General features: G+C 30.7%; 1 protein-coding gene and 1 non-coding gene across 3 annotated transcripts in view; one reads left to right on the forward strand and one right to left on the reverse strand.

Moving 5' to 3' along the window:
• Positions 1-14590, reverse strand: part of LOC128887127 (V-type proton ATPase 116 kDa subunit a 1-like) — a 76118-nt gene that overhangs the window by 22674 nt on the left and 38854 nt on the right. Inside the window, exon 1 of one of the 2 annotated variants that reach the window (XM_054142652.1) lies at positions 6348-6548. The exons of the other annotated variant lie outside the window; for it this stretch is intronic. The gene's annotated coding sequence lies outside the window, so the exon portion shown is untranslated. Of the gene's footprint in view, positions 1-6347; positions 6549-14590 lie in introns of those variants that run through there. 2 annotated transcript variants of the gene reach the window in all.
• Positions 13750-13873, forward strand: LOC128896423 (U4atac minor spliceosomal RNA). The gene has a single exon (XR_008461985.1). It is a non-coding gene; the product is annotated as a U4atac minor spliceosomal RNA (small nuclear RNA).

Here is a 14590-nt window from a genome sequence, read left to right on the forward strand (position 1 = left end):
CATTCAAATTCATGTTCATTGACAGTTAACTTTCAGAATGAATTTTTTTAGTTCTTCAGTGGAAAGCACTGTCGCCCATATATGGGCGACGTGACGGTCAACGCGTTTATTGAACAATCGGTTGCGAATAAATCGTTATATGCAATATCAATTCGTCGTATTTATCGAATAAAATTCTGCCAATCTCTGATGCAGACGCGCGTGCCCGTGTAATTGTTACAAATATCTGGATCGCGTCAATATTTCCTCAAGATAATGGATGGAACAACACTCTTTTCTCGGATTCTCGCAACGGTGGCAGACAATAGATCCGATAGTAGATAAGACATCGAAAAATTGAAGAAAAACAAGAATAATATACTTACAACGATGACCGTTCTCTATCCAGATAAACAGACGTGATCTAGAGCGCGGAACGAAGTTCGCGTGTATATACCTTGAGGAACGAATACATACTTGCATATCTACGCACGTGGAAAATCTTCGACTCGGGATTACGATAAATTGAGCATAATGAACGGATAAGACGAATGTCGTTGATTCGTCGAAACTTCGTCGAACACGTAGGCTGATCGAAAGGGAGCCTCAGGAATTCCTTTCTTATCGACTAACTGTAAATATTACAGCTTAACCTCGGTTATCGGAACTCTGATTAACGGAACGATCGATTACCCGATCCTCGATTATTAGTAAATCCGATTATCCGATTATATCGATTAACGAAACATTCGGTTATCCGCACAGTGTTGTGCAAGTAAGGAAGAAATACACCCCCGTTGATAAATATGTGGACACGTACCGCCTTCGATGAATACTTGATATACACTGACGCTCAAAAGTATGTGGCATTTGCCATTTGTAACAAATTTATGATATACAATGTAAGTTATTATCATTTTGTGATTTTAAGAAAAAAAGTCGTGATGTGAGTTTCGTAACAAAAATTAGAGAAACCATTTACATTTCTCGCCAACTATTTATACTGAATTTTATCCATACATATAAAAAGAGAAGCATACATCGAATTAATTTTGGTAATAGATATAAACGTGATCAATATGTAGGTTCTACTATAACTATCATCTCGCAGTTACTCGATAAACATTCAATCTGAACCGAGAAATGGAATCATTCAGTTAAAAGAACATCTCAAATATGTCAATCGAAAATGTTACGTACAATAATAATCTGTTTACTCTACGTTCTACATTGAATTCTAAGGACGTATCTGAACAAGCATACTTGATAATTCATGTAGAAGATGCGTATCATTTCTAGGATTTATTAGGGGCACTCATAAGTAACTACATTGACAAACTGATTTACCTCTCACTTTCGAAGATATAGTATTATGTATAACAAATACTTATGCATTGTCCTCGATAGTTCCATGATAATTATCTTTGTCGAGATAAAATGAATTTCTTTTACATAGCTTCAGAAAAAGTAAAAACAATCTCTTTTATCATGCACCATCATGTTATACTTGTTTATAATTGCAACGATTGAAAGTAAGTGTTACAGATGTACAAATCATATATACAATTTATCGATACACATTATATGTATACAATTATTGTTTGTCTTGTAGATCAATGCTTTTGATCATTTTGAACATGTAGTAAGTAGATACACTAAATATCAATACATTTAACTGAAATCTAGGTTGAGTTATATGAAGTTAAATTATTTGCGGAGAATCAAATAATGTTTATACAATGAGAAAAAAAAAACGATATTATTTATAAATACTCTTCCTATAATGTAATTTTATTTAAAACGTTTATCGTCTAAACATATTGTTTTAAAAGAAAATACGATATTTCACAAATTTCTGTGTAATAAGAATTACCAAATGTACTTTAAAACATACCTAAAGTATTCTTAACGTTAAAAAAAAACAATTAAATTATTTCTTCTCTGTAACAAAAATATCCCGAAAAACCTTTAATATTTGGCCTCCTAATGTGGTTTGACCCCTTAAACGTTGAATGTTTACATCCTCTACGCTAACAATTAATTAACCTGAACAATTTCAAAGGAAATATGATATCATTTCACACATGAAAAATAGAACAATTCATTTACCATAATAATATTGAGAAATCAAAGGTGTAAATGCAATCGAAACTTACACAAATTTCGTACTGATCGAAGTGTGTATTAATAACTTTTAAAAATTATACACTGTATTTTAAACTGTAGACTGATTTATTCCATTAACTCGTACATTGAATAGTAGTTTGTTTCCTTAATTATGATTTAGCTCGAGTAATGGTTACTTGAATTGTTACTCAAGACGATCCATAACGAGGATCAAAGCATCACAACGTTTAACAAAGTAAAACGATTGCTCCTAACGATAATTGCTTGATTTCTTTGATTTCCAACAAAACAAGTTAGCCCCGCCAATAATTGTTAAGTGTTTACACGAAGTTCAGAGTTTCGCGAGCGAAACGACAAAGCGTTAATAACGTTCGCTTTAATAACGACCACGTTTCAGCATGTAGCACGTTTACGAGAGATTCGTTCCTCAATAGTCTCCCACAGTTTATAGGAAACATACGCTCGTTCAGTTAATTAACGCTCAAACACGCTTTCGCACGCGATCGTTGCGTTAGAGGGCGCAGAATCGAGGCTGCGCCTTGGAACGATTCGATTTACTTTCGTTGATCAGGGATGGGTAAACTTCTGCCCGAGTAATAAATAACGAATGAAACCAACCTATAGCGATTCATTATCGACATTTATTTGTTTTTTTTTTTTATTAGTCACTGCGAAATATTTAATTGTATAACTTAAAATTCAGTTTCTGTACGAAGAGAATTTGAATTAAAACTCAAACAAAGTAGGAAGAAATCGATACAAATTTCGCATAAACAACTGTTTTTCCGTTATACGTTGAACAGGCGATTGAACTACAGAATTAAATATTAGTAATTATCTATATTTTACAATTTTATTAAATTACGAGGATTCAGAAGAAAACAGGCACCATTAACAATGAAATAAAAAATGCTCGTCACAAAGTTCTATAAATAATTAAATATCAAATACTTGTTGGAGAGCTTTTATCATCAGTAAGTAAAAAATTTGAAAGTCTTATACGGTTCAAAATTGTTCATAGTTTTCGTGCTGGTTTTGTTAAACCAATAAACGGTACAAAATTTCAGTGAAATTTTCGTTTGGAATGATAGACAATTGCGCATGTAAGCCAAACAGCAATGACTTTTTAATTCTATCCAATAACAAAAACTTATTTATTATTAAATGATATCAAATAAGTTTGAATTGGAAAAAAGCACAATATATTTGAAATTAAAAAGAGCAAATCAGTTTGTCGATATAATAAATTATTAGTGGGCCAAATATATGCCGGAAACGATACGCATCTTCGACGTGAGTTATCGACTACGCTTTGATCACCTTCCACGCGATAAAGCTTTCCAATAAATTAAATAATACACGCGAGAAAGATGGTTATCTATCAGGTGTCGCGTAATCCAGACATACGCACCTCGGCTTCGTATCTTTCGTCAATGTGCAGCAGGTACATCGGTCAAATTGTGTCACGAACAATTAAAAAGGAAAGGAAATACGTGCGTCGAGTCTTTTCCGTTGAGAAATGTTTGCATTTCATCCATCGCGATTCACTATTAACGCGGATCCTTAATTTGCAAGGGGCTGTTATACAGAATACATATGCATGAGTTAATTTTACGTGTTCTGATCTCATTTTACTTACGACTCGTTCAAGAATTCAACTTCTTTGAGATTTTTAATCGCAGGAATTGGGGAAATAGTACACCGAAAGATTAGAATTAGGAAATTGTAGAAAACTCTAGACAAATTCGACGTTTATTTTACTTTAATAATCATTATGTTTTGTAGACAATTGGTGTATACAAATAAAAATTCTCGTATTAGTGCAATGTACAAAACTGTAAGTAGACACACGTGAATTTATTTAGTTAATTTGTACGGTATAATTGTATAATTTCAAAATATTATGTTTATTGAAATTCTCAATATTCATTTCTCGATTAAAATATTTACGTCGATATCTCGATAGATATTTACTAATATTAAACTATTTTGTGTGCTCTGTACATTCTATGCTACGTATTTTATTAATCTACATACACAAGATATTTTCAATAACACTGCTATCATGAAAACGCGATTTATAGGTAACAAAGCATATATTATAAAGTTAAGTGACGATTATGTTTGTACTTAGCACTTAGAGTCGTCGGATAATCGGTAAACATAATCTACATTCGTGATCTGCAATCACAAAACAATATTTTGTAATCTTACAGAGCTATCGTATCGTAGATTAATCATGATTACTGATTATAGATAGACTCCATTCAAGATCATCGAGTAATACAATCTGTAAATCATCGTGATCAATACATCGAGTAAATACAATTGAAGTGAAATGTCATAGAACTAACAGAAATGAAAATATAACGTAAAGAAAGGATTTCCTTAAAAGTTTATGAATCCCATAGGTTTTTATCATTTTTTATCATATTTAATGATCTACATGGAATCATTAATGAACTTCATAAACAAATATTATCAATGATGGTGTCTAATTGAATGTGTAAATGTTTGTAATCAAATATTGCAGAACGTTTACATAAGAAAAAAAATACTCTATAACAGAAATGAATACTTTTGAAATGAGAGTAACGAATAATATATAATTTCTCGTTTGCTCTCTAAAATCACTACATTGTTTGATAAGTAATTCTACTTTTTTTGTGCCTTCTTTGCTACCAGCACTAAAACAATATAACTACTTTTGAAACATTCTCGCTTAAAATTCAGTTTTAGATATCATATTATCTTATTTCGTGATTACGTGCATTATTTCTGAATTACTATTCTGAGTTATACCCTTCTACGTTACATAATTTATTTATTTAAAACAAAACAATGTAACTACTTTTGAAACAGTCTCACTTAAACTTCAGTTTTACATAACATATTATCTTATTTCGTGGTTACTTCATTTTGAAAATACAGTTACGTTATCATACGCTATGAAATAACTTCAATGTAACATCCATAGCGGATCATAGTTGCCCTAAGCATTAACATATTCATTAATTTATTACTAAATTTGTTCAAAGTTTAATTAAAATTCATGGGCAATTATTATTTAATAGTAATAATTCTTTATTTGATATAATGAAACACTCTTAGAACAACCTGCATATAGCAATTAAGTTAAGTAACAGAATTAGAAATTAAATATGTAATGTTTTACACAAGTATTCATTGGAATAATACATATTCAAATAGAATTTATGACAAAATACTGGAAAATCTCTCAATAAAAGGACATACTCTACAAGTGCATATTTTCCCCCACAATGAAACGTTTGTTTAGTGATAAGTAAAATTCCATTTAGATAAAATTCTTTAAGTAACGAATAGAGTATAAATAACTTTTAATTCGTTGTTTGTTCGATATAAATGACAATTCGAATTATGTTTATCCTTGATCGAACAGAACATCACCAAATAATCCTGCAATCGAACGGACCTTGCACGTCAATCACTATATAGAATGTTTATTCACATATTATTCGAATAAAATGCTGCCTATTTATAATAATAAAACGTTCGGGTGGTAGATCGTTCGGCGAATTTTATTCAAATTCGGCTGAAGAGATAAATCTACATTAATTATATACTATTCTTACAAAATATTTAATTTTGTAATTAAAATTGTAATTTACATTCAACTTGCGACGGATAAACACTGTGTCCCTTCCTTCAAACTTATTTGACACTATTTAATCACAGACGTTTTTGTTATTGAAGAGAATTAGAAAATCATCACTGTCTGACTTTCATGCACAAACAATCCGTCATTGGAAACGAAAAACCCACTGAAATTTTGTATCTGGAAAAAAACTATAAACAATTTTGTAAATTTTTCACTTCCCATTTTTTGTTGTTGTCACTACTGATGATAAAAGCTTTCTAACAGGTGCATTTAATAGTAATAGAACAATGTGACAAGGATTTTTTATTTTTAGTTATTCTTTTTAACACTGTTATAGATGATCACCAAAATTTGATTCTGCAATTCAAATTATAATTTTCATTCAACTAGTAACGATCAAGTACCGTGTGATTTTCCATTGTTCGTTATCCGAAATTTGTATCTGGATATAAACTCTGGCCATTTCCGGTATATAGAAGGTTCCACGGAGTTACGAGCGATCGTCGATCGAACGTCCTCGATTCAGGGGCGCGATGAGCCTAACTCGATTTAGCGTGGCATATATATGTATAAAGTTCGTTACGTAGTATCGACTACTCACCCAGACGATATAGCAGATATATATGTATATATGTATGTTCAGGAACGAATTCGATCGACGGAGCGATCTTTTTCTACGACGCGAAGCGGAAACCGGTGCGGCGCGGCAGAAAAGAATTACATAACAAAACGGCGATCCAGTGATTCGGCTCGATTCCACACAATACGGGACCGACTGTCGCGCACTCACCGACTTACTTTACTGAATCTAATTCAACACTCGACAGCGTCCCACCACTGAGTTTTGTGTGGTGGGGTGGGCTGGGACGAGCAGAGGAGCAGACCTCGTGATGAGTTGTTCATTGTACATAATCGTACACTGTAAAGATACATTTATTCAAATCAATTCGTCGTGTCAGGTACGAGGGCCCCAATCAGTAATGTCGCCCCAGTTTGGCGGGGCACGCGAATAATTAAGTCGGACGAGATACTCCCAAACGACAATTAAATACCATTCTGTTACATCAGGGATAAGGACACTTAGTATATTCCGAGTAGAACTTAGACTTGTCGAATAAAACTATTTAACAAGTATTTAAATGATATTTGAATATTACTCGAATATGTACTCAACGATTTGAATGTTACTCGAATATTTACTTAATAATGCATGTAGCTATTTAAATTCTAAATATTGGAGTATTTAACTTCTATTTGGATTGCTACTAATATTTTACCATACAAATATTTTCTTTACTAAGTATATGAATATCCCTGCTACTAATACTATTCGAATATTCGAAAATGATTTTTTACACTTTTAATGTATGAACTCGAAAATTTTATCGTACAATAACAATAGAATATGTTAGCAAATTTTGTGTTTATGCGTTGAAGAATACATATATAATTTACATATACATGTATAATTATATAATATACAAACATATATAATTCACATATACATATATAATTATATAATATACAAACATATATAATTTACATATACATATATAATTATATAATATACATACATACATGTATACATATATAATTTATAAATGCGTAGGAAGTTACAACGCAGAATATTTATTGTATTAATTTCTTCGATTCACTGTCATTTTATTATTTAACGATACGAAAAGATTGGTAAATTAATTTATTGAACACTTTTTTGTCATTACATCATCAGAACATGTCGATATTTTCCAAGAGAATTTCATCATTAACATATTCGAAATAGAGAATTATTTTCAAAATTACTGGATGATGTTAGAGAACGTGATTATATTTCGGAAATGAAATAAGATAACAGGTCTGAGTATAAGTAGTGCACGCATATTAAATTCGATTCCTCATTTAGATAGGGAAGCAACACATCGAAATTATAATTAAATCAAATTAATTTTTGTTTACTCTGCATCAATCTATCTGATAATTTGAAGATAGTCTTGAATATTAACATTAAAAATACTTCATTTATAGTACATTAATGTTTAAAGATTGCTCTTTACAACCAATTCAGTGCAGAAACTCAAATATTTTTAAAACTGAATCATTTCATACGAATACGAATAATGTAGGAATATCCTTGGAGTGTTTGCTACATATATTACACATGTTCTATAAAAGCCACAACTCAGACATTATCATATTAATCAGATCGCTGTATCCGATCAAAAGATTGGCATAATTGCAACCAGTTTCTGCAAGCGCGTACAATTCTTGAAATTTTGTACTTTTCCGTGCGTCTCGTGGCAAAAGATCTAAGCAACAGTAAGAAACGAAACAATTTTACAAAGTTTAAATTGTAAACTATATTGCCGGTTAGAGGAATTTTTCGTGGAAATCCATTTATCGTGGCAATTTTAATCTCACTTGGATTATAGTATTATGTCGCTTCATAAGTGTTTACATATTTCGCTTATTAAATTTTTGGTGTAAAGTAAACCTAGATAAACGGTCTTATCAATTAAAACCACGGGATTTCCTTTATTTTTTTATATATGTACACTGCTTCAGTAATTTTGGAAGTGAGTTTAAGAAAGATTATTAATTGTTTTCAATTAAAAATAAGCCTAATGAAAATTCATGACTTTTTATTGTTTCTTACTTACAGAAAAAGGACGTTAACTGATAAATATTTTGCAAGTTAGAATAATTTTAATAAACTATTAAACAAATTTCAGACATTTAAAACAAGACGAATTTTCTATTTTATTGGATATAATTATTTTGTTATTCTATTAGAGATAATTACTATTTACCCAACTCATTAGCCTGAATTAAGAACAGTACAAAGTCATACAAGTCTGACTAAAATATTATCGAAAACGACAAACGAATTTGTACGTAAAAGAATACGTAAAATAGCACACAGATCTGAATGAAAAGAGTAAGCAATACGACACACAAGTTCGAATTGAATAAATGTACAAAATGACACGTGAGTCTAAATGAAAAACGTAAACATAACGACAAACAAATCTGGATAAAGTCGAACACACGTCTGAGTAGAGAAATATACAAATATTGATGCAAGTCCGAATAAAGTCCGAATATCAAATAAAATAACACGTAAGTCTGAGTGAAAAAAAATAAACAAATTGAATCTTAAATTTGAATGAAATAAATATACAAAATGACGCTCGTCTCTGAATGAAAAAAAAATACAATGTGAGACTATTGAATATGAAATAATTTTTGTTTACAATTAATGTTTATTATCCATAACAATAATGCGATACTCGATTCAATTTTGCATGAATCCCCTATGAATAGAACACTGGCACACAATGGGTAAAACAAAGAAACGCAAAGACTTATGAAACGACCTAATATTATAATTAGCAAGCACACAATAGAACAGCGTACGATGCAACCTCGATCAATTTGCAATTAGTGGAAAATTGTAAACACAGGAAGAATGCATACATATTACACACGAGTCTCGTAACTCGGCGTAGTAAACCGTAATAAGCGAATACTAGCAGACGAGTATCTGTTTGGTAGATGAACGCAACATTTGAATAAATATCCCTACCACGGGTAAAGAGGTGTGTGACAGGAAGAAGAGAATGGCGAACCGTGTAATAAATTACTGTGAACTTGTTTGCTGCGTGCAATGATCGCTTGCTGTTCCTGTCAAACGGAACGTTACTCTTTTCTATTCACAGATCCACCTTCGAATCGATCAATGCAAACAAAAATCCCACGAACAGCTTTGTTGTCCATAACTTTGTTACTCGCTAAAGTATCCCACCACTCTAGACATATAACACATTTTAATTCTTTTAGGTCACCTACGTTAATTCATTTGCTATTTATCTCTGACAATTAGGGGTTTAGGAATCTATCCTAATCGTAAAACTTGAAAATTTCGGTAGCATATTACGAAGCATGTTTCTAATATGGAATAACATATTTGTATAAAAATTGACACAGGTAATGTTCGAAGTATACACGATATTGTGCAACAGTCTTTGATCGCCATGTTAAGCTTGCATTACACTTAAATAAATCTATCTCAGTGAAAGAAATATGATGTATACTTGTTATTGCATTTTATATATACTAGTATACTACGTATGGGTATAATAGAATTGTAAAAAATTATTTGAAAGATTTAGAGAAGAATGAAACGTTAAAGTTATGATTTGATACACCTGAAAGTCTCGATTTAAATATTATTAAACAATTGTCTGGGATTATTTGGACAAAACTCGAAGAAAAACTTATTAGTAACGTATTAGTAATAAAATGATTGAACATTGTAATTAAAAAGAATAAATATTAATAGCGATAGATACAATAGATCACATTTTATCTATCAAAAATAGGTAAATACTCAGCTTTCAAATAGTGATTGCCTTTTATAATACATACGTAACTTATAATTTTGTTAATTAGTTTATTTACTAATATGTACGTACAATTGTTAATAAAAACAAAGTAAATATTAACCAACTTTGTATTAACTTTTTCCATAAATACAGATAATTACCTAGAAAATAAAAACAAAATTGTCTCGATACAATGAAAATTAACGAAGTATTTGAGAAATGTCAAAATTTTGTTGCATAGTGTATTTAACAGAAGCAAACGCTTTACAACGTCGGATCACATTCAAGATTAAACGCATCTTATCTCTCTGTATTATTAGTCGTAATTTAAATTAATTCCCCTCAATTTTAGTATTACAAACCTAGATTAAAAATGGTTTTGCACTTTGATTAGCAGACAAGGAGAGTTAGTACGACTTCAGGGAATTATGTACTTAGTGACAAAGATGGGCAAAATTATTATCTAGATCCAAATTTCGAATAACGAACAAAAGTTACGCAATGTCTTATCCATTATTCCTTATATAAAGATTTGAATTTAAATTATAGAATGAAGTTATAGATAACGTTAAAAAATTGTTATATATATATATATGTTACATATGTGTATATATATATATATAATATATACGTATATATTACGTATCTTATCTCTCATACATATATATATGTACTTGTATATAACTGTATTTTACACTACTCATATTAATTTTGATCGTTTTTGCTTGTTGATAGTTTGTGCAACAATTTTAGTATCCTGATGTTTTCCAAAATCCTAACGCTTCTTTCAGAACCCTCTCGACTCGAAACTTGCTACTCACGTTTTGTAATTTCCCAGTTTTCAATTAAGTTTCACTATCACCTTTTCTTCCTAAATTTCTGAGAATGGTGCATCTACTGCGACCAGATAAGAGACACGATAACAGGTACATATCTTCATTTCGGCTTATTTCACACTTTACACCAATGGTCTCTTATCTTTTGACATGTGTACCCATTGGTTTCATCACTTTTACATGTGTCAAATAAACAAAGGACTATACTGTAGAAGCCGTAATATAATAATATCCTGTCGGACTTCTAATGAAAATTTCTGTCTCCCTGTTCTGACAAATTTATAATATTTATCTCCACGGTAATAAATGGTATTTATCTGCGCGATAAGGGGATAAAGGGAATGTACAGTCGTAAGAAAACGATTAAATTTGTCCTCTAGTTTTCTATATGTTCCAAAATCTTCATTTGTTGTACAATATTGAAAGTCATATACCATTCTATTGTGATTACTTATTTATTAACAGATATTTATAATATACTTTCCATTATGAACGTAGGATACGGATTTTTTTTTAGCACAATTGTATGTATCAGCCATTTATTTTGAAAGTGGCCTAAGTCACTTTTTCCAAAAGATCACATTCAGAATTATAATTATTACAATTCAACGATACTTCTACATTTAAGAAAAAAAATATATGAAAATCAATAAGTTGAGAACCACTGACATTTTGTTCTATGGAAGTTCTACTAATTAACAGTATAACAAACATGTTTATTTTAAAAGTGGCGCAAGTGCTCTGTTGAGGAAATTGATTGTTAGTGGTAAAATTATAGAATTCATTTCTTAAAAACTTGGTTTACACTGAAAAAGAATATAAATTCCCTGAAATAACGAATCCAAGTAAATCATTTCGGTAGTTGGCACCAATATTTTTAAACACGTTAAAACGGAAACCCTCAAATCTCTCGTTTTGAAAACAAAATTGCTTACGACGTACATTTTCAAAACAAACGACTCGTTTATCTCTTTTATTTGAGGAAAATTCTGACCGTTAAACCACCAATTGTTCAAAAGTTGGAGTGCTTCCAAACTTTGATTAAAAACAATACCGCGTTTCCGACAATTATAATCCCAGTATTCGTTACGGTATTTAATTACGAAATAAATTATTTTTACAGATCAGAGATAATAAAAATTCTATTGCGAATTCATTGGAGATTTTATAACAATATATGTAGTTGGAGGACACAGAGAGCATAACGCAAGGACAAAATTATTCATCTGCAGTTTTTGGGTCGTTGCCAGCGGTTCGTAGTTTAACCTGTTTGTTTAGGTATTACAGTGTCTTTTATTACGTGTTTTTTATACAGAAACTCTAAGTGAAACGCATTAACCCCATTAACCTACACGATATTCACGATTTCTCGGGCCATAGTAAACAGAAAGGTAGGAAGTCCGAACGAATTACCACGAGTCAGACTCGTGGTTATTGTTTATGACCCAAATTCCTTACCAAGAGTCTCACTCGTGGTTGTAGGCCAAAGGGTTAAGATCGAAAGCTGATTATTTCATGTCCATTTAAGAAAAGTTTCTGCCTTGATGGGTAAAAAAAATAAGCAATACTTGCAATTTTATTTCTCCTAAAGTATGGGTCTCAAAGAGTTTTAATTTACCACGTCTTTTTCGTCGGTTTATATATAATACATATGAATTTTTGTAAGTAAAAAACATAGAAACTTTCTAATTTATAAGCTATTATTTATAGGTATGTAAAAAAATCCTTTTATAATTTTATAGAATTTTAATTAAGTATTAAATGTTGCCCTTTAAATAATTTTCCGACACAAGCAGCGACTATTAGAAGTAATTATCTCGAGGAAAGTTGGACGAGTTGAAGTTTTTAACGCTCACAAAAATTACGCGCAAACAATGATACGGAGGCTTATGATTATCTAGGATTAATTGACAGTGCCAAGATTCTATCTACAGTTAAAACGCACTTGTTGCAAGTGTATGACACATGCATGACACACTATGTTATATAATTTCCTAAGGATGGAACGGAAGCCATTAAACAAGTCCTGATGGGACGAAAAAAAGCAACGTCTCATACATTCTGTTCTATGAAATCACTCAGTTGTAAAAAATCTAGTGCAGTCCGGTCCTTAAAAATGACTTCTTTCTAATAAAGAAATACGCGAATTAGTAAATTATTTACGATATCTTTTTCTTAGAAATAATCTCAAGTTCAGAATAATTCACAAACCAATTTATGTGCACGAGTAACCACGTAACCTCGAATAGACATTTCATTTCAGAGCTAAACACTATGCACATTTAAAATTAGGCTTCATTAATGGTATTTAACAATATATAATGATAACTTCTACAAGGATAACATTGAAGAAGAATAAATAGTTACACTAATTGTAAGTAAAGCTTATAAATATAAATGCCATAAATCGTTTGCTTGTTGCAATCGTCAAAGTGAAAAATCATTGCATCGCATTGATTTATATTTTACTATATATAAATTTCATACAAATCTATATGTACATATAAATAATTATATATTTTAAATAATCAAAATAATAGAACAAAATTTCACAGTGCGTGTAATGTTCTTTATAAATAAAATAGTGTACAATACTACGAGTTCAATAAAAAAAAAAAAAAAACTTAAATAGACGATAGATGTAATGAGAAAGTGTATTCCATGCATTCGGTGTACATCTTTATTTTAACTCCAATAGTTCCGACGAATGTCACGAGATGGCATAAGCTTCTCGAAAGTAAAATTTCCGATTTACAGTGTATATAACGCTGGCGAAACTCCATTCTCTGTCCTTGTCTATGGGAGCAAAGTATACAATGATCGTTAAGTGAGGATACTGTTGCTGAAGCCCATTATTAATTAATAATCCGCATCCACAATTTGTTTTGTGTGATGCAATTTTTGAAGGCCTCTTTACTTAATAAGAGGCTTAATAACGAAAAGTTGCGGATAAAAATAACTTCAGTTCTTTGTAGTTTACTGATATCACGATTATTTTGAGAAAATACTAAAATCAATTCAAACTTTTAATGTTTGAGAAATAGTTTTTAACAACAACTATGTTATTTTTTTTTCTGTTTTTCTTTTTGATACTGTTTTTCTTTATCCCATTTCAACGTTGTACGTTTTGTACAACACCTGGCCGAGAAACGTCGTTTCTCAAACAACAAAAAACAATAAACCCGCGTAGTCCTCTAGTCAATTTGATCTTTTACGTGCAATTGATATTGATGCTGTTCTTGTTTATTGAAGACTAATTTTTGTATGATTATTTTTAATTATTATTTTATATATTCCAAGAACTTCGGTCGACAAAGGTCGAAACGTATATTATTCGGAATGATAATGCTGCGCTGACTACCCATGTTTTTTAGAATTTTCTGATTTTTTATGAATTCTTTTTAATAAAGTTATATCATATAATAATTGTACAATTATCGAAAAATATGATTTATAAATAATCATTCAAAGAAAGAAACGTATATTTCATCGCACCGTGTTTTTGAATACATTTTCTTGTATTTCCAATTAACTATATGCTTCCATAACAATAATCTAAATAAGTAGTATTGTATACATTTCTGTTAATGACAAAGTCACCCTAACCATTTCGGCGCTGACATTAA

This window comes from Hylaeus anthracinus, unplaced genomic scaffold (genome assembly GCF_026225885.1).
Source record: "Hylaeus anthracinus isolate JK02 unplaced genomic scaffold, UHH_iyHylAnth1.0_haploid 0, whole genome shotgun sequence".
Lineage (NCBI taxonomy): Eukaryota > Metazoa > Arthropoda > Insecta > Hymenoptera > Colletidae > Hylaeus > Hylaeus anthracinus.